The sequence below is a fragment of the Esox lucius genome, chromosome 17 (genome assembly GCF_011004845.1).
Source record: "Esox lucius isolate fEsoLuc1 chromosome 17, fEsoLuc1.pri, whole genome shotgun sequence".
NCBI classification, from domain to species: Eukaryota; Metazoa; Chordata; class Actinopteri; order Esociformes; family Esocidae; genus Esox; species Esox lucius.
The window spans coordinates 1327253-1345561 of record NC_047585.1 but is presented as its reverse complement, the minus strand read 5'-3'; the positions used below and the strand labels follow the sequence as shown (position 1 = coordinate 1345561).

General features: G+C 42.7%; 1 pseudogene; it reads left to right on the top strand.

The window, feature by feature from the left end:
* Positions 1 to 537: 537 nt before the first annotated feature.
* Positions 538 to 4481, top strand: LOC105029676 (annotated as a pseudogene).
* The last annotated feature ends 13828 nt before the right edge of the window (positions 4482 to 18309 follow it).

Here is an 18309-nt window from a genome sequence, read left to right as displayed (position 1 = left end):
GGGAATCGCTCAACAATACAAAATCAACCAGAAGCAGAGGGTGACTTGTGGGATGAAGTCCAAACACTGGTGAAATATTGGATAGTCAGGCGTTGCACTTCTGTCACTAATTCTCCTATCTAGCCATCCCTTACCAAAAATCAGACTGGTTTCTGGAGAGCAACAACAGATTACCAGCATCTGGTTAGCGACTCATTGTCGCTAACCAGGCTACATTGACCAAAACCATTGCAGGTTCCTACAAATGCTTGTTGGTTTTCTGTAATGGATACTGCTAATGGTTTTGGTCTATTATAGTCAGAGAGTCAGACAAGTGGAGATTGGACCTTCACAGTCTCAAATGTCCAGTTCACCTGACGACGCTTGCCAATGGGCATGCACAACTCACCTTGTATTTTTAGCCATGCGGTAGCTGACATTTTGAAGCCACTAACAAGAACAGGTGAGGTCTTGCAGTGACGTAGACGACGATACTGATTGCAACAGGTGTCTCGTGACGAGTACCATCTACAGTTCATAGATAAGGTGTTGCAGCCAATGGATGACGCAGGATTCAAGATGAACAGGGTAAAGGCTCAGATTGCTTGTCAGGAGGTCCAATACCTAGGTTGTTCTCTGACACAGAACCACAAGTCTTTGACCGAGGACAGACGTAAGTGCATTGCCGAAATCCCACGCCCACAAACTCTGAATACATTGCAAAAGGTTTTAGGCATTGTCAATTTTCTGCGGGAGTTCATCCCCAAATTTGCTAAAATCACATCTCCTCTTTACTCTCTCATGAAGGGTAAGACCACACCATCGGATGTTCTCGACTGGCAACCAGAGCATGAGGAGGCTTTCGCCAACTTGAAGCGTAAGCTGAGTTCAGACACATCAAAGCGTTTCCATGTTCAGGTTGACACAGTGGACAACACTACTGAATGGCGTCTTAGCCCAGGAGCGATGGAGGTAAACTATGGCCTATAGCTTACTACCGCAGGAAGGAAATCAATAATATGTCAGTGCCATTCAGGCCACATCCTTGGATTTGAGAGAATTCCAGAAGGAGTTAAGGGTCTGAGGAGAAACTGGGGGCTAAATTGAAACAGGATTTGTTAGTCACTGTTGTACGGGAGATAGTCCTCCATGATGGAGAGTACGTGGTCCCGAGTATGTGGTCTCTGCAGAAGCCCATCATGAAAATGTATCATGAATACGCGTTTCCTCAGAGAACACAGCACACCTCGTGAAGCAGTTCTATTGGTGGTCAGGCCTGGCCACTGATGTTGAACACTGGAGCAGAACATGCTTGGCGTGCGCAACAGAGAACCAGAGAAGACCCAGACGTACAAGGCTCGACAAAGCAGAACCTCCGAGAGGGGTTCCTGGGAGTCATTGAAGATTGACTATATAGGGCATCTTCAACCTGCAAAGGGGGGGGGGGGGGGGGTATAGGTAATGTTTGGTTGTAGTCAACAAGTTTTCAGAGTGAGTGGAAGGTATCCCCACATAGAATAACTCGGCCCACAACATGGCACATGGCAAACCAGGGCAAACCAGATCATTACCCTCAGGGGTGTGGCGAATCGCTGTGAATCAGACAGAGGTGGCCATTTCACCGTCCAAGTCATTAAAGGATATGTGCAAAATGTAAAAATTCAAACAGAGGTTGCACGTGCCGTACAGACCACAGGCAGCAGGTTTTTTTCTTTCTGAAATAATCAATTGCCAAACAAATTTTGCAACACAAAGATCAGTGGATTGATGCTCTTCCAACAGTGTTGACAGTGATCAGGGCCTCTAGAGCTACAGGTATCAGCCCAAACATGCTGATAACAGGAAGAACAATGCAGCTTCCCATTGACCCAGAGGTGAACCCAGCTGCCCTGGGACCTCTAATGTTCACAACAAATTAGACTATGTTGACAGAGATTCAGGACAGACTCAAGGTGCTGTATGCACAGGCTATGCTGAGAAAGCAGCAGTCAGACCGGTTAAACAATGCTCTGTTCAACCCAGAAGTTGAAACCAGATTCACAGAAGGGGGCATGATCATGGTGAGCGTGTTTGTGAAAAAACCTAACATTTCCTCCAAGATGGCATGGTCCCTACGAGGTCAAGGCCATTTGCAATAGCTGCCTGGCCATCAAGGCCTGAAAGAAACTCAAATGGTTCCACATGGCTCAATGCAAACCAGTCCAGTGTGATGAGACTGTTTGTTGGCCATGACCTTTGTGTGGTTCTCGATGTGCTTTCTTAACAGGCTGGTGGAACCCGGAAACCAGAAAAGTGACCCACTTGCATCAAAGCGGGACTGCATGTAGAGCTTAACCACACTCTAGGCTGCGGGAGATGGGTACTGGAGATACCATGGGCCATAAACAGAAGCACATATTCACATTAATCTAAAACATAGATACATGACCCCCTGGGGTTATCTCAGTACCAAATTGTCCAACACAGAATTGCTGTGAAATAGGATCCACTCATCTCCCCGTCTGAATAGTCAGGATTTTTACCCACACATAAAGAGATTAATATAAATACTGACATTCGTTTCCAGTACAATAGAACAGTCTGGTTCCAGTTACTGGATTACCCAGGAACACCTATAGGCCTACTGAACACACTATTCAGTTAATAACAATGGCACAGATCCAAAGAAGTGTTATAACACAATTGAATTGCAGCCAGCCACATATCAGTGCATGCATGTTGCTCTTCATAACAGGACACATTATAACATTGTCATTGCATTATATAACCTAACGTTTCCTACAGGTGATTTCTTCAGACCCAGACCATTTGTTGGCTCGTGTGCTGCTAATCTCACAGCCTGGACAAATGCAAGAAATTGTTCATGGGTATCTAAGTATTGTTTTAACCTGACTACATGCAGCAATCACAAACCAACACAGTGCCCAAAACTGTATCCGGTCCCTAAAGAGGGTCTTGTTAAAGGAAACATTAACAAGACTCATTTGCATGATGTCCTACAACTTATCCAACGTTTTGTTGGCATTCCAGGCCCATTGCGGCAAGGATGAAAGAACCTACACATGGTTACAGACACGAATAGAGGACCCGATTTCAGATTTTAAAGGAAGATTAGCTGTCTGAGCTAAGCACACCCAACAAGGTGTGGTTTAATTTCAGATGTGACTGGCCTATTTGGGGCTGGTAACTCCTTGTCCAATACATATCAATTGGCACAGTAGCGGCTTGGATTTCAAAATAAGTGGCTACAGGTTTCCAGCATCTGACATTGGGTAATGACAACATCATAACGGCAGTTCAGTCAGCTAAAACATTGTTAAGACTTAGCCAAATGGTTTTTAATCAAACACGCGCAGTTGCACAGGATATGGCTTGCTGAACCTATGCACAGGAATTGTTTGCAGCAGCATGGCAGGAGATATTAGATCTCCGTTTCAGTAAGACCCCACGCCACGTCATCAATGATCTTATTGTTTCACTTGAATTAGACAAATGGTTCCATGCTGACAATATGCAGTGTATTAACTATGCAGAACTGTTAACCACTGTGATGATTTACAATTCCAACAAATGTAGTTGGTTGTATTGGTTTCTATGTAACTTTTCCTTTTGTCCTACCGGAACAGGTGTTTCCAAACTCCTTTTCTATTTACCCGTTAGGTGTTGTCGTTAATGACCAAGTTGCTAAATGGGATCACTTCACTGGCTACTTTTGTGGGAATGAAACTGACATTGGTAACTAAAAAGATCTTGTTGTCATGAGAGTGCTAGTTATGTAATTTGCACATGTAATACATTATAAATCGGTAACTTTTCACGTTACAAAACGAATAACTGTGCATTCTCTACACAGCTATGCTAATGCTATCCATGTTTCAAATACTCAATGGTACAGTATGTCATCAGTGAAATGAACTCATTCTCTTACGGGGGATTAACTTATCCAGCTAACCACACTTTCTGTTTGGAAGTGACAGAAGATTTCACAATGGGACAGTTGCATATTCTAGGTAGAGTACCACTGGACACAAAATTTAACCCTGGTGGGAGGATACATTTTATGAGGAAAACACCCGGTCATTGACGGAATCCATGGCGTTGGTGAAACAGCTTCTAAAGGACACCAACTACCACCTCACTCAGGCACAGGTGGAAGAAAACCTCGCAAAAAAGATTTTTTTGTGAAGGTTGCCGTGTTGTCTGGTGTCTCAACTCAGTGGGACATCCGAATCTCACACTCAATGGGCCTATTTGCTTCCTGAAAGTAACGGACATACAGTGTTGGGGCCAAGGTAGCCCCATCCGCTCAGACGAACCAGGTGTGAAGATGGAACAGATCTGTGAGAGACAGAAATCTTGCTTGTTTATAGGTGACCAAATACTTATTTTACAGAGGAATTTACCAATAAATAAAGTAACTATTTTTTGTAGTGTTACTTTATTACTTGATTGGAATCAATTGTTTTACTTTAGAATATAGATTACTAGGGCATTCCTCATTCATCTTCATAATCAAGCTCGTAGGGCTACTGGTAATTACCCACACATAAGCCTAAGCGACCCGGCTTGGTATCCCTAAATCTTGGATTTTCAAAGCAGTCTGGTTAGACCCAGAAACATATGACATAACTAGTCATTCCTGAGTCGTTGGCATATTGACCTTCTGTGTAGCCCCAGGAATACATGCCATTTTACTGTATGGTTCGATTTATATGACCCACACCTTATGGGCACTTATGATGACTAATATAGGAACATACACATACGTAAATCGAGTTCCGGGTTGCTACACGATCCCTCGTTTTCTGTATTTGACTGATGCGGAGCACTGAGGATAATGTAGGCTGTGCAACATATGATCTTTCAAATGTTTGGTTTGTGATGAAAGATTAGCTACCTTTTCTAAGAATATCCAGCATATCATGGTCATTTATGATTGCTTATGTTCACAAACAATATGGAGTCAGATTATTAGATATTAAGTTAAGTTATCACATAGGCCATAGATTCTCATTTTGCACTAACCTTCCTACCCGTCCACTCAGTAGCACTCGAAGGGGTTTACCTTTTGTTCCTTTACTACACTACTAGTAGCCAAATTGATTTTTCTTCCAAAAGGACCCATATCAAACTCATTTCCATAGCTGTAAACAATATTACATATATGGTTATTCATTTTCACTAGTATCCCTATGTGGCCAAATGGAAACATCTTTTATATAAGCTAAACTCACAACCCTGATCACATGTACCAAATGAAATTACACTTAACATCGGTCATTTGATGCTATAGAAGAAGCATTTGAAGCATTTTTCACAAATTCAGATTTAACATATGTACTAAGTAGAATTAATATACCATTATCATTGTAGGAGTTGTGCGCATAAATGTGAAAAATCACGCCCCCTCACATGTTCATTGGTCAATAGCTCCTTTTAGCAGTAAGAGAAACAGGCCTCTGCTTGTGCCATAAAACCGCCATAAGAAACTGTTCTCAAGGAGGAAGCTCTTGAATAGCAGGGGTTATTATTACTTACATCCTACAGGTGAACAGAGCTCTATTCCTTATTGGGAAGAGCATCGTTAACTTGAGTCCCCATATCGTAACTGTCCAGATTGATATATCTCAGTCTTTGATCGGGTTATCGGGGCAACCGCCGTTCTATGATTTTCTCTGTCACCTGCAGCTATTTGTGTAACCTTGCATGACTACCTGACAGTGGCTACTTTTCCTTGTATGTATATTCTACAAATACTAATTCTGTCATCTGTACTGTTGGAAGAGAATATAAGCTTGAAACTTGAAATGCACAATCAGAACAATCTATCATGACTTACTCTGTGTTGGTCTCTGTACTCGTTTTGTCACGATGCTTGTTCCTGTGGATCCACGTAATTAAACTTGAAATAATCAACTGTTATACCACACTGAGGAGTTATTTTAATAAATCGCGAACATTTTCCATCTTCCACAAGATGGCACCACAGATGGGACTTCAATATCTTCACGACGACGGTGTTTGCTTTTCAACACTCTCTAGCTGATTGAACTGTGCACATCATAAATAGGTAAGTGAAACCTACTTGACAAAATTCGCAATGAGTTCATATCAGTCTGTTTCGAGAGTTTAATTGTTTGCACCGGAGCCGGGAGTGACGTAGTCTGATTTATTACATGTAAAATAACAGTTGATTATTGATGGTACATGTTTTATTGCTGTTTCATTGAATTGATGTTATGTATTAAAATAAAAATATATAGAAAATCCTTCAATAAGAAGTTAAAGAACAAAAAAAGAGATGTAACGGATTATTTGATATCATTAAGAGAACTCCTAAACACACAGTATGGCCAATACAGGGTTCCCAAAATCTGTTGTATGTGAGGGAATAACTAATTCGACACTCCCAAGAACTTATTCCCACCTAAAGTGAGGGAGCTAGCTGACCAGTTATCAACTGCCGCTGAGGGTTTAGAGTCCTCCAGCAGAGGTGGTTAGAGTCCCCTTGCAGGCGATTAGACAGGTGTGTGACGCAACCTATTTGGGTCACATTACTCCCCTTGGTGGGATGCAATAGCAGTGGTTGATAAACCCCTATATGCCAAGCCAAGGCTGGTCCTAAAAGTAAGGGTAAATTACTCATTCAAATTAGATTATCCAAGAAAACCTATGTTGAGGATACCCAAGAACGTTAGGTGAGGGGACTAAAAATCTCTACACTGTTGACAGAAGTACAAATGGTCGACTTTGAATGAGTGTTTGGTGTGTGAGCGAGTGAGCAAAGAATTGTGTGTGCGCGGTTGGAGACTGGACAATGTGTGGTCAATAAAACGTATGATTGGGTTGCGTTCCTTATTATTGCTCAACAACACTTGTGTTCTTTATTTTTGTTTCTCATAATCTGTGTTCTGAGGAAAATAATAGCAAAAGGTGTTTGTTACTAATTACTATGAATATAAACAATTCGGGCATGTAATGGTATAGCCAGACATTTAAATTACGTCACGGCTCACTATTCTTCTTTGGCGCCACCCGGTGGCTATTTGAAGGAGGTTCAGCATAGATGAAAAATACATTGAATATAATGGACCTTATTCACTGCGCCTCCATCTTGAAATCCAAAACGAGGCTAGGGGGTACACTCTAAACCGGAAGTTCATTGACAGAGCGCAGCAGGGGGCGTCTGTCATCATGGCGATACCTGTGTGGACATCAAATCTTTCATGTCTTCCCGAAATAACAGTGGACTATGTCGAAAAATGGGCCAATAAGGACTGCATGATTCCCCGGGCTGTTTTGCTGAAAGGATACAGCAACTGGCTCGGGGGATATGTGCACGACATGGAAGGTAATGCACAGACGATCACAGCTTTTTTTCTGAAATCAACATTAGTTAACGTTACTTTTAAAGTTAGCTTGTTAGCTAGATAAAACAACAGGACGTGACAACATTACAAGCTGATGCTAAGCTCAATGCGAAAAAACGAGGCACCTTACAACATTCAGGTATCATGACTGTGGATAAACTGCTCAGTTTGCGGAGTGGTGGCACTGCTAGAATACACGTTCAAATATTCATCTTGATCGTTCATATCAACAGTTCATCTTTCCATGCTAGACTAAGAATAACATGTTATTTGCAGTTGATGTGATCTTTAGCTAAAAGTGTATTGGAACCATCAGTCAAAATAGCTTGTTTCCAATGTGTCACTACAAAGCAAGGCAGGGTGCTACAGTTGGTTATTGAAATTAATAAATATTAAGTATAAGTTAATTTGTTTACAGGCATGGGTTGCTCAGTTCACATAGCGATGTTACGTAGGGTTGGGGAAGGTACTATTCAGGTCTCACAGGTAACACAGATGCTAAAAACAAATCAGTAATGTCGTCTACTTGGATGCACAAATTTGATGTTTTTTTTTTTTTTAAACGTAGTTGTGTGCTTAACATGGTCTAGATTAGCAACATGGGGTCTTCTGCTGTTGTAGCCCATCCATCTCAAGGTTGTGCATGTTGTGGCTTCACAAATGCTTTGCTGCATACCTCAGTTGTAACGAGTGGTTATTTCAGTCAAAGTTGCTCTTCTATCAGCTTGAATCAGTCTGCCCATTCTCCTCTGACCTCTAGCATCAACAAGGCATTGTCGCCCACAGGACTGCCGCATACTGGATGTTTTTCCCTTTTCACACCATTCTTTGTAAACCCTAGAAATGGTTGTGCGTGAAAATCCCAGTAACTGAGCAGATTGTTAAATACTCAGACCGGCCCGTCTGACACCAACAACCATGCCATGCTCAAAATGGCTTAAAGTCACTTTTCTTTCCCATTCTGACATTCAGTTTGGAGTTCAGGAGATTGTCTTGACCAGGACCACACCCCTAAATGCATTGAAGCAACTGCCATGTGATTAATGCAATTATCTAATCAACCAATGACAAATTTAACAGGGGTTCCTAATAATCCTTTAGGTGAGTGTATCTAATAATTCTTTAAATAAAAATAAATTAAAAAACATAGGTAGGGACGTGCCAGTCGTTTTCTGAGTAGAAAAATTTACTTTTACCCAATAAAAAATTAAAAGAAAGTTTCTAACATTGTTTAATTAAGAAATAGGAGATCCAAGATGAAAGCAAGATGGAGGCCCAGACCGAGAAAAAGAGAAAAAAGTCGAAACCCCTGCCGAATACATGCTGAAACTCCATGGTAAGGAGGCAGTCGCATACATTACAGAATGGTGTGAAATGACAAAATACAGCGTTAACCCTTTTCCACCAAAAGGCACGTTTGACCCTGTAATACTGACTGAGGTCCATGGAGCTATATCCCGCAGGAGCCACGAACAGGGCCTGCTCAATAAAATAAAAACCAGGAAGATGTGGCTACCTATTGCCGCATGGAGGGAAGAAGCTAAAAAGGCTAACACACAGGCAGCTATGTTATCCCCAGAGGATGAACTAGCCTGTGCAGCATTAGCCTTGGGGGTCACAATAAACAGCCTGACCCCGACCTTAAATATAAACCTTATTTTCTGCAAAAAACACTCACAATAATCAATCGAAATGGCCTGCAATCGAAAAGATACGGATAAGAAGGGTAAAGCATCGAAAAAAGAAAATCAACCGAACCCAAAGGACGAGGGAGGAGAAGAGCACATGGCGGCAGTGCTAGCTGAGCTGCGAACACTAAGAAAGGAGCACGCTGAAGCCTCTAAAGACACGAAAGACTCCTTAACAAGAGTAGAAGCCGCACTGGCCGAAGTAGACGAAAGGATGACGAAATTAGAACAGCGTATGACTTAATACGAACAGAGGCTGAGTGATGCAGCAGATAAATCGCAAAGAAACGAGCGAGCCCTTCATTACTTGCTACAAAGAGATGCCAGCTTGTCTGCAAAATGTGAAGACCTAGAGTCCAGAGCAAGACGGAATAACGTCCGCATATACGGCGTGAAAGAAGACGAGGAAACCAACAAAGACATGCTGAGTTTCGTAAATGATCTCATCCGAACCTCATTGACATTACCAGAAGAGCTCAACTTAAATGTAGTGAGAGCACACCGCTCACTGACTATGAAACCGAAAGACGCAGCGAGCCCCCCGAGATCCATTATCGTCAGATTTCTGGACTATAGAATAAAAGAAACGGTAATTCAAGAAGCATGGAAACACCGCAGAGGAGTGCCATGTAACGGACAGAGGATTTTCTTGGACCAGGACTACATGTCAGACATCCAGAAGAAACGCAAGCAAGTAAGAGATGTGATGAAATTAATTAAAGAGAAGAACATCAAAGCTCAATCGCCATTTCCTGCCAAGCTGAAAATTCACCTGAAATCCGGACCGAAGACCTTCACGACCCTTGCAGACACGGCCGCTACGCTCGGGGAGTTGGGTATCCAAGTTCAATTGAACGAACGTGAGACACTACAGGCGGAACTTTTGAAAAACAAATGGTCCGAGGCTTCAAACAGAGCAAATTCAATGACCAACGCAGACTTGAAGAGCATCCTCCATGGTGGCCATCGATGAACAAATGAAACATTACTGACTATGAGTAAGTTAGTGATAAAAAAACAAAAAAAAACACGATTTACCCTGTAACACATAATTGGCGAGTTTTATTATTTAAAGCTAACTAATAAGAAATAATGAGTTCTCCTTAGTTGAGCGGTTTAAATTTTTTTCTCTCTTTTTTTTTATTATTACATTTTCATATCGTCAGCGTTTACATTAGGGCCATAGTACAGGCAACTTAACACGTGTAAGCTATACGTTAGTTGCAACAGCACTGTGTGCACATCCCCAGAGAGACCAGTCACTACTCTCTGTCCTTGTTGAGACTGAGTTTATGCTTGTTAGATCAGTCGGGTTTTTGGATTATTTTTTTTTTTTTTTCTTGTTCTATTTGTGAGTTCTTGTTCTCCACGACGGTGGAAGTTATATGTTATTCTTACAATTAAGCAGTCACGTAAGATGCTTTGTAAACACGGGTACGGGTCTACACTTGGAAAATTCATGTCTACTATGAAGGTCAAAATTATGGGATACTGTTATCCACATGGATAAACTGATAGTAGTAAGCTATAATGTCCGTGGATTAAACCATCTTATCAAAAGGAAGAAAATATTCAATCAGCTCAAAAAAATGCAAAGCTCTATTGCATTATTACAAGAAACCCACTTGGAGAGTGAGCATATAAAATTAAAAAGGGAATGGGTTAATTTAGTAGCTATTTGAGTGGCTATTTTAATAAACAGAAACTTGGCCTTTAATGCAGAGAATGTGATACAGGATAAATCAGGTCGTTATGTCATGGTGGTTGGGACTGTTGGAGGAAACGAGGTATCCATACTTAATGTATATGCCCCAAACGAGTATGATCCAATGTTCTTTAGAGAGATCGCTAACATCATTGCAAGCAATGCAAAAGGGGTATTAATAATAGGAGGGGACTTTAATGCAGTGCAGGATGGGAAACTGGATAGGACACCAACTGAGAGGGGATCTCAGTGCTCCAAAACAAAAACCTTAAATAACTTTGTCTGAACTGGGTCTTACTGACCCATGGAGAGCTAAAAACCCAAAAGGGAAAGATTTCAGTTTCTTCTCTAATGTGCACAATAGTTACTCAAGGATTGATTTTTTCTGTCTCCCCCTACAATACATACATAAAGTAACAGACTGTTTCATTGAACCTATAACTCTGAGTGATCATGCACCTATTGTGCTGAAAATAGATCTAGGCATGCACTCTTTTTTCAGATATTGGAGGTTAAACGTATCACTGCTGAATAAGTCTGAAATAGTGGAAGAGTTAAGCAAAACCATAAAAGAATATTTTGAGATCAATGATAATGGTGAAGTTAATCCTTCAATTATGTGGGAGGGAGCAAAAGCAGTTATAAGAGGAAAAATAATACAGATATCTTCAAAAATAAAAAGACAGCGACTCAAGGAACAACTAAATCTGGAAAATAAAATAAAGCTTTTAGAGACACAACACAAAACCACATGAATGAGCAACATTGCTACAGAACTTAAGGAGACAAGAAAAGCCTTAGACAAACTCCTGTCATATAAAACGGAAGGAGCTTTAAGATTTTCTAAACAAAGATATTACGAGATGGGGAATAAAGCTAGCCGCCTTCTAGCATTTCAACTTCGTAAAGCTCAAGCTAATCGTACTGTATCCAAGGTTTGTCATCCTATACTGAATAGAACAGTATCTCAACCCAAAGAGGTAGCAGATGCCTTTGCATCATTTTACCAAAATGTATAAATGTATATAAAGAACCAAGATTAGATCAGGAAAGGATACTGATACTTTCCTCACTGGTTTAAATCTCCCCACATTATCAGAAGAAATATCTAATCAGATGATAACACCAATTACAGAAACAGAAATGAGAGAGGCTATAAAAAGATCGAAAAGCAACAAATCTCCAGGAGTCGATGGGCTTCCTGGAGAATTTTACAAATGCTTCATAAATGACCTTGCGCCTGTACTAACCAAGGTGTTTAGATACTCTCTCTCTAAGAACAATCCTCCGGAGACATGGTCGCAGGCCATTATATCTGTGATTCATAAAGAAGGGAAAGACCCAACACTCTGTGAAGGATATAGACCCATCAGCCTTATATGCAATGATCAGAAAATACTGACAAGTATTTTATCACAGAGTTCAAAAACATATTACTACTCTGATTAAGCCAGATCAAACAGGATTTATTCCTAATAGACAGGGTGCCAATAATATAAGAAGCCTAAATATAATTACTTGTGCTGAAAGAGACAAACAAACATCAATGTTAATAAGCTTTGATGCACAGAAAGCATTCAACACTGTAAATTGGGATTTCTTATACAAAACACTATCAGTAATGGGATTCGACCCAAAATTTGTAGATTGGGTCAGAGTTATTTACAAAAATCCAAAATCTCGTGTCAGGGTAAACGGATGCTGTTCTGAGTTCTTCGACCTACAGAGGGGGGTGAGGCAAGGGGACTGTCTTAGCCCTCTGCTCTTTGCTATAAATATTGAACCCTTGGCAGCATCTATTAGACAGAATGAGGCAATAAAAGGCATAAAAGACATGGGAAATAAGGAGCACAAGATATCTCTTTATGCAGACAATATCCTGACCTATATAAGGGATCCAGTTCTTTCTGTCCCTGTACTGCTAGACACCTTTAAAAAATATGGAGAACTCTCTGGTTATCAAATCAACCAATCAAAGTCTGAGGCAATGATGCTAGTTGGACATTGGCCAATCCAACTATCAGAAAGACTTGATTTCCACTTGTCGCAAGGATTTATATATTTAGGAATTATTATAACAACAGACCTATCAAAACTGTTTAAAGCCAATTATGGGAAATTGGTGGGCAACATAAAAGCAGACCTTACTAGATGGGAAATTCTTCCACTCTCTCTGATAGGTAGAATAGAAACTATAAGAATGAACATTTTACCAAGGTTGCTCTCTCTCTTCCAATCACTACCTATATATATGTTCCTGCTTCCACCTTTACCACAATAGATAAATGGCTATCCAAATTTATTTGGCAAGGAAAACGACCTAGACTTAAATTTAAAAGACTACTTTGCGCAAAGGAAAATGGAGGCCTGGACTTGACTAGCCTTAAAACATACTATTGGGCAGCCCAACTGAGATCAATGATTGCGTGGATGTCCCAAGATACTGACACTATATGGGTTGGAATGGAGCAGAGTGAATGCCCAAATTTCCCATTAGATTCAATCCCGTTCCTAAACCAAGACATATGGGGGAGAAAGAAGATTACTAATGTATGGAGTAAAAAACACCTTAAAAATATGGTCAATTGTGAGGAAAAAATTACAGCTTCCCGTGACTACTTCCAGAGCTATAAGGATAGCAAACAATTGTGAGTTCTCCCCAGCTAGGCTGGACAAGGGTTTTCTGAAATGGACAGAAAATGGTCTAGTAGTTTTGGACCAGCTGTTTGACGGAGCAGCCCTGAAATCATTTGAACAGCTCAAAGAGAAATATGATTTACCAAACCAAGATTTCTTTAGGTACTTACAAATTAGACATTACCTCCAAAATCATCAAGAACGGGAAAAGCTCTGCTCTCTACCAACAGAAATAGAACGCTTCTTCATATCAATAACAAAAGGAATAGTAAAGTCAAAATTCATTTCACATACTTACAAAATACTGCAGGAAGAATTTAAAGGAAATAATCTAGATATTAAAGAAAAATGGGAATTAGAAATGAACACAACAATAACAGATAAGCAGTGGGAGACTTCATGCAGTAAAGGACATAGGGTAACCAGTAGGCCTAACTGGAAAGAATTTGGATGGAAAATTAAAATGAGATATTTTAGGACTCCATTCATAACATCAAAATGGAGCAACAATTCAGACGGTTGTTGGAGGGGTTGCGGCTTGGTGGGAGATCACACCCATATATTTTGGGAATGCCCAAAGATATCAGAATATTGGCAAAATGTACAAAAATAAATAAAAAAATTTATTTGTATAGATCTACCTCTCGAACCATCATACTTTGTGCTAGGGATACTGCCAGCTGACATAGAAGAGAATAACCAAACGTGTTTGCTGAGAATCCTTCTTTTAACAGCGAATAAGGTAATCACAGCCTCCTGGCTGAAGCCAAACCCTCCAACGGTTGCACAATGGAGGGAAAGTATCCAAAATGTGTATAACATGGAGCATACAACAGCATTATTACAACTGAATGCAGATGTATTCCTAAATAAATGGTCTTCCATTGCCCAACATTTTCATTTGATATGACTGTTATGCAGACTATATTTTTCTTATTTTTATTTTACTTATTTATCATTTATTTTGGTCATTTGTATGGTAAAAAAATTCTGTATCATCTACCAAATGTATATGTGGTATTGCAGAGATAAGGATCTTTCCCATCACATTTATTTTTGTTAGGATGGAAGACATCTATGGACTGCTATTATATGTGTAGACTTGCCCTTGACACCTTACTGTGCCATCAATACTGTATCATCAAAATGTTAATTTGTGCACTTAAAAATAAGAAATAATAATAAAAAAGTTAAAAAATAAAAATAAAAAAACAAAGCTTACAGTAAAAAGCGCCTCCCCTGGTCACGTGGATGCCGACCTCATACAACTAACCCCGGAAAAAACACATGATAAATTCAGAATACTTTCTTCTGCCAGTTGTACAGATGACTCAGACCGAATGGAATTAACTCCAATCCAATCACGCAACCGGCTCAGAAAACGTTACAAAATACTAGGAGATACATCAACTGTCGAGGAGGGGCTTGCCTCAAGCAGAGACACCAGCCTTCCACAGCCAGCACTGTTGTGGAAATTCTTCAACTGATGTAAACTTGGTCCTATACATGTTTAAATGGGTTACTAGTTAAAGGTACTGAGTCCCCATGTTTGGATGAGAAAAGGAATGTAGAAGAGGGGCATCTGGTATTTGCCTACGGGGCATCATTGACTGAAATCAGCAGATTATAGGGTTACTCTTAAATCTGTATAACCCATTAGTGTCAATCTATTGTTTGTCCAGATGCTGTTAGTTGTCAGGGAAATTTCTCTAACAATGTATTCTTACTGATTAAAGAACTGAGTTCCCTTGTTCAAATTGGGAAAGAAATGTGGAAGCGGGGATGTGGTATTTGCCTAGGGGGCATCATTTACTGGAATCGGCTGGTTATAAGGGTACTCATTAATCTGTGCATCTGTATAACTCATCAGGGCATCTATTGTCTGTCCGGGTTCGGTTGGAACTCTTAGAATTGAAGAGGTTACCTATGGGGAGGGAAGGACAGCTTGTCCTTTATGTGAAGCTTAGGTTGTAATAGAACAAAGGGAATGTGTCCTGTTGAGTTGGGCCAGTTGTGAAGGATTTTACCACACCCCTTTTCTCCCTTTAAATACTGTTGATTGACCTGTATTAATTTATAGATTATTCACTGTTACTTTGTGACCTGCGTATTCTCTCCTTGCAATTGAGTTTTCCTGTCTTACCTACCATTTTCATAAAATCATTGCCATCACATAGTCCACATCTAAAGGTGAGAATGTTACCCATGAGGGAAAGGACAGCCTGACCCCTTGGGTGAAATCTAGGAATGTAATAGAACAAAGGGAATGTGTTCTGTTGAGTTAGGACAGCATCTTACCGCACCTCTTATTCCACCAGAAGTACTGATGACTGTATATGTATTAAGTTAGAGACTCCTCGGATGATTATGTTTGTAAGCGTTTGACGCGACTCCATCCATCATATTCTGCTTATCCGGGGCCGGGTCGCGGGGGCAGCAGTCTAAGCAGGGATTCCCAGACTTCCCACTCCCCAGACACTTCCTCTAGCTCTTCCGGGGGGACACCGAGGCGTTCCCAGGCCAGCCGGGAGACATAGTCCCTCCAGCGTGTCCTAGGTCATCCCCGGGGTCTCCTCCCGGTGGGACGGGACCGGAACGCCTTCCCAGGAAGGCGTTCCGGAGGCATCCGAAACAGATGCCCAAGCCACCTCAGCTGACCCCTCTCGATGTGGAGGAGCAGCGGCTCTACTCTGAGCTCCTCCTGGGTGACCAAGCTTTTCACCCTATCTCTAAGGGATCGCCCGGCCACCCTGCAGAGAAAGCTCATTTCGGCCGCCTGTTTCCGGGATCTTGTCCTTTCGGTCATGACCCAAAGCTCATGACCATAGGTGAGAGTAGGAACGTAGATTGACTGGTAAATCGAGAGCTTCGCCTTGCGGCTCAGCTCTTTCTTCACCACGACAGACCGATACATCGACCGCATTACTGCAGAAGCTGCACCGATCCGTCTGTCAATCTCCCGTTCCATCCTTCCCTCACTCGTGAACAAGACCCCCAGATACTTAAACTCCTCCACTTGAGGCAGGCACTCTCCACCTACCTGAAGTGGGCAAGCCACCCTTTTCCGACTGAGGACCATGGCCTCGGATTTGGAGGTACTGATTCTCATCCCCACCGCTTCACACTCGGCTGCAAACCGTCCCAGTGCATGCTGAAGGTCCTGGTTAGAAGGGGCCAATACGACAACATCATCTGCAAAGAGCAGAGACGAAATTGTGTGGTCCCCAAACCTGACACCCTCCGGCCCCTGGCTGCGCCTAGAAATTCTGTCCATAAAAATTACGAACAGAACCGGCGACAAAGGGCAGCCCTGCCGGAGTCCAACATGCACTGGGAACAAGTCTGACTTACTGCCGGCAATGCGGACCAAGCTCCTGATTCGGTTGTACAGGGACCTGACAGCCCTTAGCAAAGGACCCAGGATCCCATATTCCTGAAGCACCCTCCACAAGATGCCGCGAGGGACACAGTCGAATGCCTTCTCCAAATCCACAAAACACATGTGGATTGGTTGGGCAAACTCCCATGAACCCTCCAACACCCCGTAGAGGGTATAGAGCTGGTCCAGTATTCCACGGCCCGGACGAAAACCACACTGTTCCTCCTGAATCCAGAGGTTCTACTATCGGCCGTATTCTCCTCTCCAGAACCCTGGCATAGACTTTCCCGGGGAGGCTGAGAAGTGTGATCCCCCTATAGTTGGAACACACCCTCCGATCCCCCTTCTTAAAAAGAGGGACCACCACCCCGGTCTGCCATCCCAGAGGCACTGTCCCCGACCGCCATGCGATGTTGCACAGGCGTGTCAACCAAGACAGCCCCACAACATCCAGAGACTTGAGGTACTCAGGGCAGATCTCATCCAACCCCGGTGCCTTGCCACCGAGGAGTTTCTTGACCACCTCTGTGACTTCAGCCCGGGTGATGGACGAGTCCACCTCTGAGCCCTCATCCTCTGCTTCCTCAATGGAAGACGTGACAGCGGGATTGAGGAGATCCTCGAAGTACTCCTTCCACCGCCCGACGACATCCTCAGTTGAGGTCAACAGCTGCCCACCTCTACTGTAAACAGCATTGGTAGGGCACTGTTTCCCTCTCCTGAGGCGCCGGATGATTTGCCAGAATCTCTTCGAGGCCAGCCGATAGTCCTTCTCCATGGCCTCACCGAACTCCTCCCAGGCCCGAGTTTTTGCCTCCACAACCACCCGGGCTGCAGCCCGCTTGGCCTGTCGGTACCCGTCAGCTGCCTCAGGAGTCCCACAAGCCAACCAGGCCTGATAGGACTCCTTCTTCAGCTTGACGGCATCCCTTACTTCCGGTGTCCACCACCGGGTTCGGGGATTGCCACCTCGACAGGCACCGGAGACCTTACGGCCACAGCTCAGAGCGGCCGCTTCGACAATGGCGGTGGAGAACATGGTCCACTCGGACTCAATATCTCCAGCCTCCCTCGGGATCCAGTCGAAGCTCTGCCGGAGGTGGGAGTTAAAGATCTCTCTGACAGGAGACTCGGCCAGACGTTCCCAGCAGACCCTTACAGTACGCTTGGGCCTGCCGAGTCTGTCCAGCTTCCTCCCCCGCCATCGGATCCAACTCACCACCAGGTGGTGATCAGTTGACAGCTCGGCCCCTCTCTTCACACGAGTGTCCAAGACATACGGCCGCAGGTCAGATGAGACGACAACAAAGTCGATCATCGACCTGCGGCCTAGGGTGTCCTGGTGCCAAGTGCACTGATGGACACCCTTATGCTTGAACATGGTGTTCGTTATGGACAAACTGTAACTAGCACAGAAGTCCAATAACTGAACACCACTCGAGTTCAGATCAGGGGGGCCGTTCCTCCCAATCACGCCCCTCCAGGTGTCACTGTCGTTGCCCACGTGGGCGTTGAAGTCCCCCAGTAGAACGATAGAGTCCCCAGTCGGAG